General features: G+C 43.2%; 1 pseudogene; it reads right to left on the bottom strand.

The window, feature by feature from the left end:
* Positions 1 to 14,851: 14,851 nt before the first annotated feature.
* LOC134933302 (5S ribosomal RNA) lies at positions 14,852 to 14,970 on the bottom strand (annotated as a pseudogene).
* Positions 14,971 to 16,800: the final 1,830 nt, after the last annotated feature.

A 16,800-nucleotide genomic window follows, 5' to 3' on the forward strand; every position in this document is an offset into this window, starting at 1 on the left:
GAAAGGGCATCTGTATACCTGGCACTGTGGGGGGCATTTGTATACCTGGCACTGTGGGGGCATCTGTATACCCGGCACTGTGGGGGCATCTGTATACCTGGCACTGTGGGGGGCATTTGTATACCTGGCACTGTGGGGGCATCTGTATACCTGGCACTGTGAGGGGCATTTGTATACCTGGCACTGTGAGGGGCATTTGTATACCTGGCACTGTGGGGGGCATTTGTATACCTGGCGCTGTGGGGGCATCTGTATAACTGGCACTGTGAGGGGCATTTGTATACCTGGCACTGTGGAGGCATCTGTATACCTAGCACTGTGGGGACATCTGTATACCTGGCACTGTGGGGGTATCTGTATACCTGGCACTGTGGGGACATCTGTATACCTGGCACTGTGAGGGGCATTTGTATACCTGGCACTGTGGGGGCATCTGTATACCTGGCACTGTGGGGACATCTGTATACCTGGCACTGTGAGGGGCATTTGTATACCTGGCACTGTGAGGGGCATTTGTATACCTGGCACTGTGAGGGGCATTTGTATACCTGGCACTGTGAGGGGCATTTGTATACCTGGCGCTGTGGGGGCATTTGTATACCTGGCACTGTGGGGGCAATTGTGGATCTGGCACCGCACTATTGGGGGCATATGTGTATCACGTCCCATTTTAACTGGCCACATCCATTTTTTGGCGCGCACACACAGTACCTCTAAGGGGCAGGCCTACTGGGGGGCAGGGTAATTTTTTAAGTTGAGAATTTTTGTATGGCCCCCGAAGGATTTTATAAATATCCAAATGGCCCTCGGTAGATAAAAGGTTCCCCACCCCTGCTTTAAGGCATAAAGAATGTGTAATCACATGTAAACCGCAACACGCTGCTTATTAGGTATGCCCTGTTGCTACCAGCATTAATAAATGTCTGTCTCTTACAGGGAGATATAGTTTATATATTACTCTTTGTCACAGTCTATGAGAACAGGCAATTTTGTAGAAAAAATAAGAATTTACTCACCGGTAATTCTATTTCTCGTAGTCCGTTGTGGATGCTGGGAACTCCGTAAGGACCATGGGGAACAATAGACGGCTCCGCAGGAGACTGGGCACATCTAAAGAAAGATTTAGGACTATCTGGTGTGCACTGGCTCCTCCCCCTATGACCCTTCTCCAAGCCTCAGTTAGGACACTGTGCCCGGAAGAGCTGACACAATAAGGAAGGATTTTGAATCCCGGGTAAGACTCATACCAGCCACACCAATCACACCGTATAACTCGTGATAGGAACCCCGGTTAAAAGTATGATAACAAAAGGAGCCTCTGAACAGATGGCTCGCAATAACAACCCGATTTGTGTAACAATAACTATTTACAAGTATTGCAGAAAATCCGCACTTGGGATGGGCGCCCAGCATCCACTACGGACTACGAGAAATAGAATTACCGGTGAGTAAATTCTTATTTTCTCTGACGTCCTAGTGGATGCTGGGAACTCCGTAAAGACCATGGGGATTATACCAAAGCTCCCAAACAGGCGGGATGGTGCGGATGACTCTGCAGCACCGAATGAGAGAACTCCAGGTCCTCCTCAGCCAGGGTATCAAATTTATAGAATTTCGCAAACGTGTTTGCCCCTGACCAAGTAGCAGCTCGGCAAAGTTGTAAAGCCGAGACCCCTCGGGCAGCCGCCCAAGATGAGCCCACCTTCCTTGTGGAATGGGCTTTTACAGATTTAGGCTGCGGTAGTCCCACCGCAGAATGCGCCAGCTGAATAGTGCTACAAATCCAGCGCGCGATAGTCTGCTTAGAAGCAGGAGCACCCAGTTTGTTGGGTGCATACAGGATAAACAGCGAGTCAGTTTTCCTGACTCCAGCCGTCCTGGAAACATAAATTTTCAGGGCCCTGACTACGTCCAGTAACTTGGAATCCTCCAAGTCCCTAGTAGCCGCAGGCACCACAATAGGCTGGTTCAAGTGAAACGCTGATACCACCTTCGGGAGAAACTGAGGACGAGTCCTCAACTCTGCCCTATCCATATGGAAAATCAGATAAGGGCTTTTATAGGACAAAGCCGCCAATTCTGACACACGCCTGGCCGAAGCCAGGGCCAACAGCATGACCACTTTCCACATGAGATATTTCAAATCCACAGTCTTAAGTGGTTCAAACCAATGTGATTTCAGGAACTCCAAAACCACATTGAGATCCCAAGGTGCCACTGGGGGCACAAAAGGAGGCTGAATATGCAGAACTCCTTTGACAAAAGTCTGAACTTCAGGCAGTGAAGCCAGTTCTTTCTGGAAGAAAATCGACAGGGCCGAAATCTGGACCTTAATGGACCCCAATTTGAGGCCCAACGTCACCCCTGCTTGCAGGAAATGCAGGAATCGACCCAGTTGAAATTCCTCCGTTGGGGCCTTCCTGGCCTCACACCAAGCAACATATTTCCGCCAAATGCGGTGATAATGTTTTGCGGTGACATCCTTCCTGGCTTTGATCAGGGTAGGGATGACTTCCTCCGGAATGCCCTTTTCCTTCAGGATCCGGTGTTCAACCGCCATGCCGTCAAACGTAGCCGCGGTAAGTCTTGGAACAGACAGGGCCCCTGCTGCAGCAGGTCTTGTCTGAGCGGCAGAGGCCAAGGGTCCTCTGAAAGCATCTCTTGAAGTTCCGGGTACCAAGCTCTTCTTGGCCAATCCGGAACCACGAGTATAGTTTTCACTCCTCGCCTTCGTAATATTCTCAGTACCTTGGGAATGAGAGGCAGAGGAGGAAACACATAAACCGACTGGTACACCCACGGTGTTACTAGAGCGTCCACAGCGATCGCCTGAGGGTCCCTTGACCTGGCGCAATATCTTTTTAGCTTTTTGTTAAGGCGGGACGCCATCATGTCCACCTGTGGTCTTTCCCAACGGTTTAAAAGCATTTGGAAGACTTCTGGATGAAGTCCCCATTCTCCCGGGTGGAGGTCGTGCCTGCTGAGGAAGTCTGCTTCCCAGTTGTCCACTAAAACAAAATCACCAAGTAGGCGCACGGTACCAGTGATGTTGATAAAAACACAATTTATTAACATAAAACCAATAACAAACTGATTAAAAGACACAACACTACACAGAGCATATAACTGAGGTATTATACCTTATAGTTCACACATAAAGTGTATAAATAAGTGAAAGGGACACTAATATGCAGGAGAACCCGTCTCTGTAAGATAGGGTTAATCTCTCACATTAATTCCATATCAGACAGTTTAAATGAAAAGGATTGAATGAAACCATAGATCTTGAATTCATTTAGCTATATTTAGCGGGTTCAGTTTATTTCATCTTTTTCTGTTGAAGTAAAGAATCATACATGAAGATTGGTCCATATTCCTTTCTCTCTTATTATTTTATTAAATTTTTTTTTTTTTTTTTTTACCATTATTTTTTATTTTTTATATATATATATTTTTTTGTTGTTCGTATTTATTATATTGGTTACCCATTTATTGCTATCTACCATACTGATGGAGAGGATCTGCGGGGTCTGAGACCATGACTGCGAGCAGACCTGGCGCTGCCGCTATACTGCTAGTGACGCGCCAGATTTTTTCTGCACGCTAGTCTGGCCACTGACCCATGCAGCCAGTCCTACTTTAGTTAATAGATTACAGGTGTAATTACAATAGCTTAGATGTTGATATGATGAAGATACTATCCTCTAAAACTATAAAACTATATAGCTATAAAACTATAAAAACAACATTATATATATTTCTTTTTCTACATGTTTATATGTGTGAAGTGTCTTTAATTCACATTTTCCCATGCTATAATACTAAGACTTGAGCTTATAAAGATAGCAATATGAAGAGATGTGTTGTGTAGATATTTCTTTACACTTGGTATTTCACATGATTTATGATAGGCTTTTTTAGTATAAACATTTATAAATAAATAATAAAATTGAGACCTAATAAACGTATTGTCTACTATAATATGCTATTAACAACATATAGCACTTAATTTACCATATGTGTATATATGCTTGTATATTCCTTTTCCCCACTCATAAGTGGGAGACTATTAATGGATAAATGCTGCAGCTGCTGAAAGATCTTTTAATATAGCTGCAGCCTCATGGGATTAAAATGATTCTATCCGCATAACAGAAATATATTTATATTTTTATTTATGTTTATGACAAACTGTTAGCCATAGGATTGATTTTAAAATATATATTTTTTGAATTAAATGTCTAATTAAAAACCCTGTGACACGTTATCTGTGTATGAAGACTCTGATTTCAGAGCACCTGTTGAGCCTTCACACTCACCTGTTTCTAATGATTTTAATGGGACAAGGTATAAAACAACCACAATTGTGCTCAGAGAAGAACACTCTGCCTCTTGAAGAAGCCGCCTGAGGTGCGGAGAAACGCGTTGAGGGTACAGAAGTAAGGGCCACACTTGACCATTAAGTGTCCCACGGAGCACGACATCCATCACTTTCAGCCGTTTGTTACAAGTTACCGGTGAATGATCCAGCCTGTGATTCAATCACTCCACTCTAACTCTCCTTGCATTTGGAACATTGTTACCTCCTGCCCGGCCGGGCGTCGCTCAGCAAGCTGGAGGATCTGTATGGTGATCTAATACAGGCAACTGGTGCTGCACAGAAAGAAGTGGCTTTCATCTGAATATACCGCTGACGGATGTCTCACCCATGCACAGGGTGATAACAAGCGGTTTCTTAACCATTTATCCCGTACAGCAAGAGATCATTACGTCTCAGTGAGTAACATTAATCGGCTGGTTTATTTTGCTCCAAGGAAACACTATTTAAATCTGGACACCTTTATGGTCACAAACGCTAATTACATCAGTTTACAGGACTTCCTTTTCATTTAAACTGTCTGATATGGAATTAATGTGAGAGATTAACCCTATCTTACAGAGACGGGTTCTCCTGCATATTAGTGTCCCTTTCACTTATTTATACACTTTATGTGTGAACTATAAGGTATAATACCTCAGTTATATGCTCTGTGTAGTGTTGTGTCTTTTAATCAGTTTGTTATTGGTTTTATGTTAATAAATTGTGTTTTTATCAACATCACTGGTACCGTGCGCCTACTTGGTGATTTTGTTTTAGTTGTTTCACTTTCAGGAGGCCGGCTACCTCCTTACCAAGTGGCTGCCATTACCAGTGCTATATTTGCACGACCCTGTTCAGCGCCTAAAAACCTTTTTTCTGTTTCCCAGTTGTCCACTCCCGGAATGAACACTGCTGTCAGTGCTAACACATGATTTTCCGCCCATCGGAGAATCCTTGTGGCTTCTGCCATTGCCCTCCTGCTTCTTGTGCCGCCCTGTCTGTTAACATGGGCGACCGCCGTGATGTTGTCTGATTGGATCAGTACCGGCTGATTCTGAAGCAGGGGCCTTGCTTGGCTTAGGGCATTGTAAATGGCCCTTAGCTCCAGAATATTTATGTGAAGCGAAATCTCCTGATTTGACCACAGTCCCTGGAAATTTCTTCCCTGTGTGACTGCACCCCAGCCCCGAAGGCTGGCATCCGTGGTCACCAGGACCCAGTCCTGTATTCCGAATCTGCGGCCCTCTAGAAGATGAGCCCTCTGCAGCCACCACAGCAGCGACACCCTGGTCCCTGCCGACAGGGTTATCCGCTGTTGCATCTGGAGATGGGACCCGGACCATTTGTCCAACAGGTCCCACTGGAAAGTCCTTGCGTGGAACCTTCCGAATGGAATTGCTTCGTACGAAGCTACCATTTTTCCCAGGACTCGTGTGCATTGATGTACCGACACCTGTCCCGGTTTTAGGAGGTCTCTGACTAGAGATGACAACTCCTCGGCTTTTTCCACTGGAAGAAACACTTTTTTCTGGTCTGTGTCCAGAATCATTCCCAGGAACAGAAGACGTGTCGTCGGGACCAGCTGTGACTTTGGAATATTGAGAATCCAGCCGTGCTGTTGCAGCACTTCCCGAGAAAGTGCTACCCCCACTACCAACTGTTGCTTGGACCTCGCCTTTATCAGGAGATCGTCCAAGTACGGGATAATTAAAAACTCCCTTCTTGCGAAGGAGTATCATCATGTCGGCCATTACCTTGGTAAAGACCCTCGGTGCCGTGGATAATCCACACGGCAGCGTCTGGAACTGATAGTGACAGTCCTGTACCACAAACCTGAGGTACTCCTGGTGAGGAGGGTAAATGGGGACATGCAGGTAAGCATCCTTGATGTCCAGAGAGACCCTGTAATCCCCCTCGTCCAGGTTCGCAATAACCGCCCTGAGCGATTCCATCTTCAACTTGAATCTTTTGGTATATGTGTTCAAGGATTTTAAATTTAATATGGGTCTCACCAAACCTTCCGGTTTCGGTACCACAAACATTGTGGAATAGTAACCCTTTCCTTGTTGAAGGAGGGGTACCTTGACAATCACTTGCAGTGAATACAGTTTTTAGATAACCACCACACTGCCTCCCTGGCAGAGGGAGTTGCCGGTAAGGCAGAATTTAGGAAACAGTGGGGGGGAGACGTCTCAAATTCCAGCCTGGACCCCTGAGATACTGTTTGAAGAACCCCGGGATCCGCCTGTGAGAGAGCCCACTGTGTGCTGAAATTTTTGAGACGCGCCCCCACCGTACCCGGGTCCGCCTGAGCAGTCCCAGCGTCATGCTGTGGACTTACCGGATGCAGGGGAGGACTTCTGCTCTTGGGAACTAGCTGTGTGCTGCAGCTTTTTCCCTCTACCTTTTCCTTTTGGCAGAAAAGATGAGCCTCCAGCCCTCTTGCTTTTCAGGGGCCGAAAGGACTGTACCTGATAATACAGTGCTTTCTTTTGCTGTGGGGTAGCTTGTGGCAACCAGTTTGATTTCCCAGCAGTAGCTGTGGAAACGAGGTCTGAAAGACCATCCCCAAACAGTTCCACCCCCTTATAGGGCAAAACTTCCATGTGCCGTTTTGAATCGGCATCGCTTTTACATAGCGCTTATTTGTGATGCCAGCCGGAAAATATCCCTCTGTGCATCACGCATGTATAAGACAGCGTCTTTTATATGCTCTATTGTCAGCAAAATATTGTCCCTATCCATAGTTCCGACAGGGAATCTGACCACGCAGCTGCCGCACTGCACCTCCATGCCGAGGCAATAGCTGGTCTCAATATAATGCCCGTGTGTGTGTATATAGCTTTAAGGGTAGTTTCCTGCTTTCTATCAGCAGGTTCCTTTAGGGCGGCCGTATCCGGAGACGGTAGTGCCACCTTTTTTAATAAGCGTGTCAGCGCTTTATCTACCCTAGGGGGTATTTCCCAACGTGACCTATCCTCTGGCGGAAAAGGGTACGCTGCTTAGAAATTATCAATTTCTTATCGGGGGAAGTCCACGATTCCTCACACACCTCATATTAATTTCTCAGATGCAGGAAAAACTACAGGTAGTTTTTTTCTCACCAAACATAATACCCTTTTTTGTGGTACCTGGGGTATTAACAGAAATGTGTAATACATTTTTCATTGCCTCAATCATGTAACGGGTGGACCTATTGGAGGGTACACTAGTCTCATCGTCGTCGACACTGGAGTCGGTATCCGTGTCGACATCTGTGTCTGTCACCTGAGGTAGCGGGCGTTTTAAAGCCCCTGATGACATTTGAGACGCTGGAACAGGCACAAGCTGAGTAGCCGGCTGTCCTATGTCGTCAAACCTTTTGTGTAAGGAGTTGACACCTTCCATAAGTCCATCCACACAGGTGTCGACCCCGCAGGGGGTGACATCACATTCACAGGCATTTGCTCCGCCTCCACATCATTTTCCTCATCATACATGTCGACACAGCAGTACCGACACACAGCACACACACAGGGAATGCTCTGACAGAGGACAGGACCCCACAAAGCCCTTTGGGGAGACAGAGGGAGAGTATGCCAGCACATACCAGAGCGCTATATATCACAGGGATATCACCTATAGAGAGTGTTTTCCCTTATAGCTGTATTATTATAATATACTGCGCCTAATTTTTGTGCCCCCCTCTCTTTTTAACCCTTTCTGTAGTGCAGGACTGCAGGGGAGAGCCAGGGAGCGATCCTTCCAGCTTAGCTGTGAGGGAAAATGGCGCCAGTGTGCTGAGGGAGATGGCTCCGCCCCTTTTTCGGCGGGCTTTCTCCCGCTATTTTAATAATTCTGGCAGGGGTTAATATACACCTATATAGCCCCTGGGGCTATATATGGTGTCAGTTTGCCAGCCAAGGTGCTATTTATTGCTGCTCAGGGCGCCCCCCCCCCAGCACCCTGCACCCATCCGTGACCGCAGTGTGTGGTGTGCATGAGGAGCAATGGCGCACAGCTGCATTGCTGTGCGCTACCTTGGAGAAGACAGAAGTCTTCAGCCGCCGATTTTCCGGACCTTCTTGCTTCTGGCTCTGTAAGGGGGACGGCGGCGCGGCTCCGGGAACGGACGACGAGGTCGGGTCCTGTGTTCGATCCCTCTGGAGCTAATGGTGTCCAGTAGCCTAAGAAGCCCAAGCTACCACCACTTAGGTAGGTTCGCTTCTTCTCCCCTTAGTCCCTCGGTGCAGTGAGCCTGTTGCCAGCAGGTCTCACTGTAAAATAAAAAACCTAAACTATACTTTCTTTCTAGGAGCTCAGGAGAGCCCCTAGTGTGCATCCAGCTCGGCCGGGCACAGAAATCTAACTGAGACTTGGAGGAGGGTCATAGGGGGAGGAGCCAGTGCCCACCAGATAGTCCTAAATCTTTCTTTAGATGTGCCCAGTCTCCTGCGGAGCCGTCTATTCCCCATGGTCCTTACGGAGTTCCCAGCATTCACTAGGACGTCAGAGAAACATATGTTTATTAATGAACAAGCTCTCCTTTTCCAGGGATATTTTTAAGCTAAATAGCTCCTGGCATAGCTGTGTGCTATGTTAAGATTTATACACTGATTGGCACCTGGTGGATGATCTCCTTACAAATTTCTATATATATACATATGTATAATAACTGAGGAGAGGACAGCCGGTGCTGTTGTTGCAGGAGCTACTGCTGAAGGAAGAAATCCCTGTCAGTGCAACGTGCACTGAGAGGGTGAGATAATCCCCGCTGCCGTGGTGTAATCTAAGCAGAAGCTGGGGATTGAAGGCCTGTGGGGAGAGCTGGTAGAGGCAACAGAGAAGGGTTAGGATACCTGTAGCGTGGTTGCTTGAAGGGGAGTCCGCCCGCCAGAGCTCCGTTACGGAGATCCCGGAAGTCGGGCGCCGGACCGGAAGTGACGCGCGTTTCGCTGGGAGGAACTTGTTCACCTGATCGTCTGATCAGTCAGCCCTCCATGTGCATTAACCAATCCCCTTGTAAAAGGGGCGTAATTGACAGATGCCATAACCAATGAATAAGTAGTACCTGAATCCATGGAAACCTAATGCGGGACCCGCTGTGATATTAATCAGATTATAAAAATGCAATTTATGCAAAACATTGCGGTGTCCAAATGGTTATTAAATAATACAATTTACTTCCTAGAGCTAGTGTGGATTCTGCCTATTAGAGGAATAATGAACTGTATTCATATGCTAATTGTGTCTTAATTAAGGATGAAATAGAGTAGAGAAAACCAGAGACTGGAGAAAAATAAATAATTAAGTGAATTAAGGTATAATTAAAATATCATATGTGGTGCATAATGAAATTTAGCTGTTTTTCAATTGGGAAGGGTTATTAATTATATGATTAAAAGAATTGATTATTTGCTTATTAAAATGAGATTGATAAATTTAAGAGTGTGATTATAATAATAGAGAAGGAGAAGAAAGAAGAAAAAAGGGGGATCGTGTCCTTAAAAAAATATAAAATATTAGTGCTGAAGTGAAAGATTAAAAATAATTAATAATTAAGTGCTGATGATTATTAACTAAGTGTATGGACTGTTAAATGTGGTGTGTAAGATTTGTGTATGCGTGTGACAATGCGTAGTGAGAAGTGTGTGTTGTTAAGGGGGTGTGTGGTGGGTGTGTGGGGAAGCCAGTGAGGGAAGTGAATGTGACAAAAATGGGGTGAAGGTGACAAATGTTATTAAAAAGTGCTTAGTTACACGCGTGCTGGTGAAATTTGAGGTGACTGAAAAATGGGGGGGGGGGAGGAAAAGGGGTCTGAGTGAATGTTTGAAATTGAGCATTAAGGGGTGGGGGGTTTGTGGATCCCTATATCTACCTGGGTGGGTAGGCATGGGGGGGGGGGGAAAGGTTTTTTTTTTGTATATGGGGGAGTTTTGTGTAGATCTTGGAAAATAATTATATCACGGTGTGTGCCAGGGACAGGTTAATATCTCCCTGAATATATTAAATTAAAAGTGAAAAAAAGTGACAAAAGGTGAAAATAGAGAGACGATAAAGTTGAGTGAGTCTGGAATAAAGGGGTAATTTAGTTGCAGACAATAGACATGTGAAAAATATGTAATATTATACATAGATAAACAAAGATTATGAAAATGGTAATGAGACTAAAATCTTTTTAGGTAATTTGTGAGAGTATTCTTGGAGAAGATTAAGTTCTTGGATGAAGAAAGAAGAAACGGAAAAGGGGGGGGACAAGTCTTATAAATAGAAAAGGGAGGGGAAAACAAGTCTTATGAATATTGAGGAAGGACACTACAACTATTGGAAGATAATCTTCTTGATTAGTCAAGGAAAACACTGTAATTTATGTGTTCATTTTTAAGAACAAGTCTTATAAATATTGAGGAAGGACACTACAACTATTGGAAGATAATCTTCTTGATTAGTCAAGAAAAACACTGTAATTTATGTGTTCATTTAGCCCATTTGGGGCTACTGTCCCAAGTTTGAATGTCCATTCACTTTCTTTTTTTAGTAAGGCTCTTGTTACGTTGCCACCCCTAATGCCTAATTCGATCTGTTGAAGACCAAATATCTTGAGTTCCTTGGGTGAACCTGCGTGATGTTGAAGAAAGTGTTTAGCCACTGTAGTAAGTTGTTTAAATCTTTGTTGGTCTGTTTTGGTGTTTCTGACTGATCCAATGTGCTCCAGGGCTCTCTGCTTGAGCATACGGGTGGTCATGCCCACATATTTTTTGTCACAGGGACAGGTGAGACAATAAACCAGGTTAGTAGTTTTACAATTGAAGTAATTCAAGATTTCTATGTTGTTGTTGAATTTATCAACTATTTCTGGAGTTCTGGAAATGTGGGAACAGGCCTTACATTCCCCACATGGATAGGTACCTATGATGGTAGGATTTATTGATGGTTGTGATGTATAATGGCTCTGAACTAGCTGATCTGCTAGATTGGGCGAACGTTTCCAGCTCATATCAATTGTGTTATTCAGTCTCTTGGCTAGGTCACTATCTGACAATAGTACTGGCCAATGTTGTTGGAGAATCCCTTTAATGTCTCTCCATTCTTCACAGAATGTACCTACAGATCTGAGAATCTTGTCTTCTTGGTCAGGGAGTTTTTGGTGGAATATTAGTGACTCTCTCGGGATTTCTTGAAGTGATTTTTTTGATCTTTTGATGAGTCTTGAGCTGTACCCTCATTCTTTAAGTCTCTTTGTGAGATCTTTGCATCTCTCCTGATACACTTCTTTGCTGAACAATTCCTTTTAAGTCGAAGAAATTCCCCTTTGGGGATGTTTTGAATGGTGGGTGGGAAGTGAGAACTTTGTTGGTGTAGGAGGGTATTGGTGGCAGTTTTCTTCCTATATAATTCTGTGGCTAGTATATTGTCTCTTCCCCTATATATCCTCAGATCTAGGAACAAGAAACTTTCCATGCTTTGTTCGTGAGTGAATCTGAGATTCAAGTCGTTATTATTCAGGAATGAAAGACATTGTGAGAGTTCTTGTGTCCCCTCCCAAATCATGAGAATGTCGTCTATATATCGCGTCCAAAGGACGATGTGTTTGGTGAAATGATCTTGATCTTCATGAAAGACGACTTCCTGCTCCCACCAACCCAGGAAGAGGTTAGCGTAGGTAGGGGCACATGCTGCCCCCATAGCTGTACCCCTTTCCTGGGTATAGAAGAGATTGTTGAAAGTGAAATAATTTCTACGCAGGGCAAAGTCTAGAAGAGTTAGAAGAAATTCATGAAAATCAACCAGTCCATTGGTCTGTAAAAAGTATCTAACTGCTTTGATACCCAGGTCGTAATTAATGCTAGTATACAGAGCTTCTACATCTAGAATTACAAGTAAGTGTGTGTCCTCTAGGAAGATATTTTAAATTTTTCTCAGTACATCCGTTGTGTCCCGGGTGTACGAGGGTAGGTTGGTTACATATTCTTTCAAATGGATCTCTAGAAATGTACATGCTTTTTCTAGTAACCCTCCATTCCCTGAGACAATGGGACGTCCTTGTGGCTTCTGTAGATTTTTATGGACCTTGGGTAACAAATAAAAGGTCGGCACTCTGGGATTCTGGATTTTAAGGTAATCATATTCTGCTTGTGTAATAGTGCCTAGATTTCTAGCTTCTTCTATGATCCTCATGTATTGTATTGTTAGATTTTCAGTTGGGTCAAAGAGACTTTTACTATAGCAGTTTGTGTCATTGAGTTGCCTTTTCGCCTTTTTCGTACATTTATTTTGGCCAAAGGACCACATTGCCCCCTTTGTCTGATTGTTTGATAACTATGTCTTGCCAGGTTTTTATTTCATGAATAGCTTGTCTGGCCTGAGGGGACATACTTCCTGTGGTTCCGAGCCTTCTTTTTCTTATGTACAGTTTGTCCAGATCCTTAGAGACCAAGTTGATAAATGTTCTCACTTCTAGGCAAATAGTTTCATTTGGAAAGAAGGTAGATCTCTTTCTACAGATCTGTCGTTGTGTAGATGAACTCTTCATTGTTGCCGAACCCATGAGTTTTTCCAAGCTGTTCAGTGCTTCCATTTCTTCAGAGGACCCATTACCTAGGGTTATAGTGGAGGAGATTGTTTTGTTTTCTCTGAGATGTTCTTGATTAGCATAACATTTTGTGAGTAGGAGTTTACGTCAAAAGAGATTGAGGTCTGTCTGCCATTTAAATCTGTCAAATTTCTTGGTTGGTGAAAATGTAAGGCCTTTTTCCAGAACTTCTCTGTGCATGTTTGAGAGGGTATGCGTGGAAAGATTTATTATTTGAAGACGATCAGACTCTAATATTGTTTTCTGTTCCTCCATACGGGGTATCGATTTGGTGAAGGGGAGCCCCATCTTCCTCTTCCCCTTCTTTTTGCTTCTTCTGGTTTTTCTTTTCCTTGTTTCGAATGGCCCCAGAGCGACTGGTGTGGTCTAAAAAATGAGCCAGTGATGATTGTTCTGTTCTTGTGGAGGAATAGTTCCTTCGGTCTGAATTCAGTTCCTCAAAGTCCTCTGAACTGGATAATTCGACCTCGGAAGATGAAGGGGTACCTGGATGAGTCGAGGGATTCTCCCGCCTGGTAGGTCTTGTCCACTTGAATATCCTTCCTGAGTTAAAGTCTCTTTTGTCCCTGGAAAATTTGTTTTTCTTCCTTTCAATAATACTCTTTTCTTAAGTGTCCAATTCCTTTTTTAATTTTTCAAAGGATGTTTGGAAATTGATATCTTGTTCCCACTTTTCAAGTGTAAAGTCAGTTTTTCGATTTCCCTAGTACAACCCTCTAGGACCAAGTTGTTATGTTTAATCAATATCTGCATTAGTTCCTGCGAGCATTTGAGTAGACTACTCTCCCATTCCTGCCTCAAATTGTCCATAAACAGATCAAAGGAGGGGAATAATTTCAGTCTTAGGCCTCTTGGTGTAATTCTCTGCTTGCAGTAGTTCTCCAAGCTCGTTAAGTCCCAATTGGTTCTGGCTTGTCTCTGTAATGTGTATTTTAACTTGTGGAGATCATCTTCCCAAGTTCGTTCAAAATCATTAGGGGTGACCTCTGTTGGAAAGATACTGTCCAAGTCCTCAGTCCTACGTTTGGTACTAAGCTCGTTCTTGAGGCTGAAGCTCATAGTAGTTGGAACAAGTAACAGCTATTTGTAACAAACAAAAAAGACTAGCTTGTTTTGTATGTATGGCTACACACGAAGAGATTCTTAGTATATGGGTAACAATCCTTCCGTGCTAGATTCCAATATCTGAGAAAGACCTCTGTAAGATACACTGTATTGGGTTGGGGTTTTGGAATCTGCACTGGAACGGATTGTTGGTAAGTATCAACCAATTTTTATATCATAAGGGGCATAAATAATAACCAAAATAAAGCTACCGACTTTGCCTGCTAGGCTTTTAGGGTAGAACTAGGTTGGTGGTGCTCCCTGACATTAGTTCAGAACAAACTATTGAGGGGTGTTTTTTGCATAGAAGAGCAAAAAAGGAAGACTGATTTATTGTCTTACTGGGGCACTCTTTATATAAATATATTTGCAAATATAGTCATAATATAGGGTACACAGTAAATGTGAAAGATAAAACGTAACTTTTATTATTAAAGACAGACGACAAAATATTGTTGTATATACCCACAACAAGAACTTAAAAAAGTATTAAACCACAATGTAACAAAATGTTACTCACTTTTTCTAAGGTGGGTGGCAGGAAGTATATCTGCCCACCCACTGTATTTTAAGTGAGTGTTAATATTCGACATTCATCAAAGCGAAAGTTTGAAATCCCTTGTTTACTCAATCAATTTATGAATTATTATACATAAGTGCATACATAAGAGAGAAACAGGGGATCCGGCTTTTCCAACTATGGATTCCTTCTAGAAGAGTGAGCAAGGGCACATGTACTGCGATTGGTGTTTGAGTTTGGTGTTGCTGATTATTCCTGGGTAAATATACGGAAGATGTGTGTGGTAAATCCCCTGATACTACAGTACCCGGTATTCCCAGAGGGTCACCCCTTCTGGTACTGACCAGGCCCAAAGCTGCTTGGCTTCCAAGATCAGACGAGATCGGGCATGTCCAGCATGGTATGACTGTAGATAATTGGGTGGACAACCATCGACGTATAGAAATACCCAATGGAAAGAAAGTACTACAAAGAATGGGTAATAAAAATAGAAAAGTACTAGAAGAAAAATCAGGCAAAAAGAAAATATTTAGACTAGATAGATGTTGAAAATAGAGGAATACTTGAAGGTAAGGTGTGTAAGGTATGGAAGGAATGGTAATCCAATTCCCCCTGTCTGCCCTGACAATGTATCACATTAGTAATCAATATAAATCAAATACAGAAAAGATTTTACATAATAAGAAGTACAAATAAACATTGAAGCCGTGTAGTGGACTGAATCTTGATATTACTGCTACATTCACCAGAAAAAGATATTAATGATACTTAAATTAGTAGTGACAGAAGGGATTCGTCAATTTGATATAATGATACTAATTAGAACACGGTAATATTATGATCTGTCCCTAAAAATTGTGAATAACATGAAAACATCAAAGCATGGAAACAACACACATTGATTGTCCAAAAACTAATGCTTTGCTGAGGAAACAAAATTTTATATGTCTATTCCAGACAGAAATTAATTTGCATTGCTTTAGTTTAGTGTTATTAGGTTTAATAACATTTGTCACCTTCACCCCATTTTTGTCACATTCACTTCCCTCACTGGCTTCCCCACACACCCACCACACGCCCCCTTAACAACACACACTTCTCACTACGCATTGTCACACGCATACACAAATCTTACACACCACATTTAACAGTCCATACACTTAGTTAATAATCATCAGCACTTAATTATTAATTATTTTTAATCTTTCACTTCAGCACTAATATTTTATATTTTTTTAAGGACATGATCCCCCTTTTTTGTTCTTTCTTCTCCTCTATTATTATAATCACACTCTTAAATTTATCAATCTCATTTTAATAAGCAAATAATCAATTCTTTTAATCATATAATTAATAACCCTTCCCAATTGAAAAACAGCTAAATTTCATTATGCACCACATATGATATTTTAAATATACCTTAATTCACTTAATTATTTATTTTTCTCCAGTCTCTGGTTTTCTCTACTCTATTTCATCCTTAATTAAGACACAATTAGCATATGAATACAATTAATTATTCCTCTAATAGGCAGAATCCACACTAGCTCTAGGAAGTAAATTGTATTATTTAACAACCATTTGGACACCGCAATATTTTGCATTAGTTGCATTTTTATAATCTGATTAATATCACAGCGGGTCCCGCATTAGGTTTCCATGGATTCAGGTACTACTTATTCATTGGTTATGGCATCTGTCAATTACGCCCCTTTTACAAGGGGATTGGTTCATGCACCAGCTAAGAGGCACACATGGAGAGCTGACTGATCAGACGATCAGGTGAACAAGCTCCTTCCAGCAAAACGCGCGTCACTTCCGGTCCGGCGCCCGACTTCCGGGATCTCCGTAACGGAGCGGTTGCGTCTAGATTCTCTTCGCGCTAAGGACCTTTCCCATAACCCCCTGGGTCCATGTCACAATCTATTTGGAATAGAAAAGTGTGGCGAGCGAAGCGAGACACCGAGCCCGATGCGTGGCGAGCGAAGCGAGCCCGCGAGGGGTCCAATGCTGCATAGAAAAAAAAAATACCCTAAACGAACGGAGAACGAAGGAAACATTTAGGAGCTGTAAGGACGGAAGTTGTCTCCTGCCCACTCGTTTTGTCACGTCCAGGTCCTTTGCACGAAGGCAACATAGACACAACCGTAACGGAGCTCCGGCGGGCAGACTACCCTTCAAGCAATCGTGCTACAGGTATCCTAACCCTTCTCTGTTGCCTCTACCAGCTCTCCCCACAGGCCT

Source organism: Pseudophryne corroboree, chromosome 1 (genome assembly GCF_028390025.1).
Source record: "Pseudophryne corroboree isolate aPseCor3 chromosome 1, aPseCor3.hap2, whole genome shotgun sequence".
Classification (NCBI taxonomy): domain Eukaryota; kingdom Metazoa; phylum Chordata; class Amphibia; order Anura; family Myobatrachidae; genus Pseudophryne; species Pseudophryne corroboree.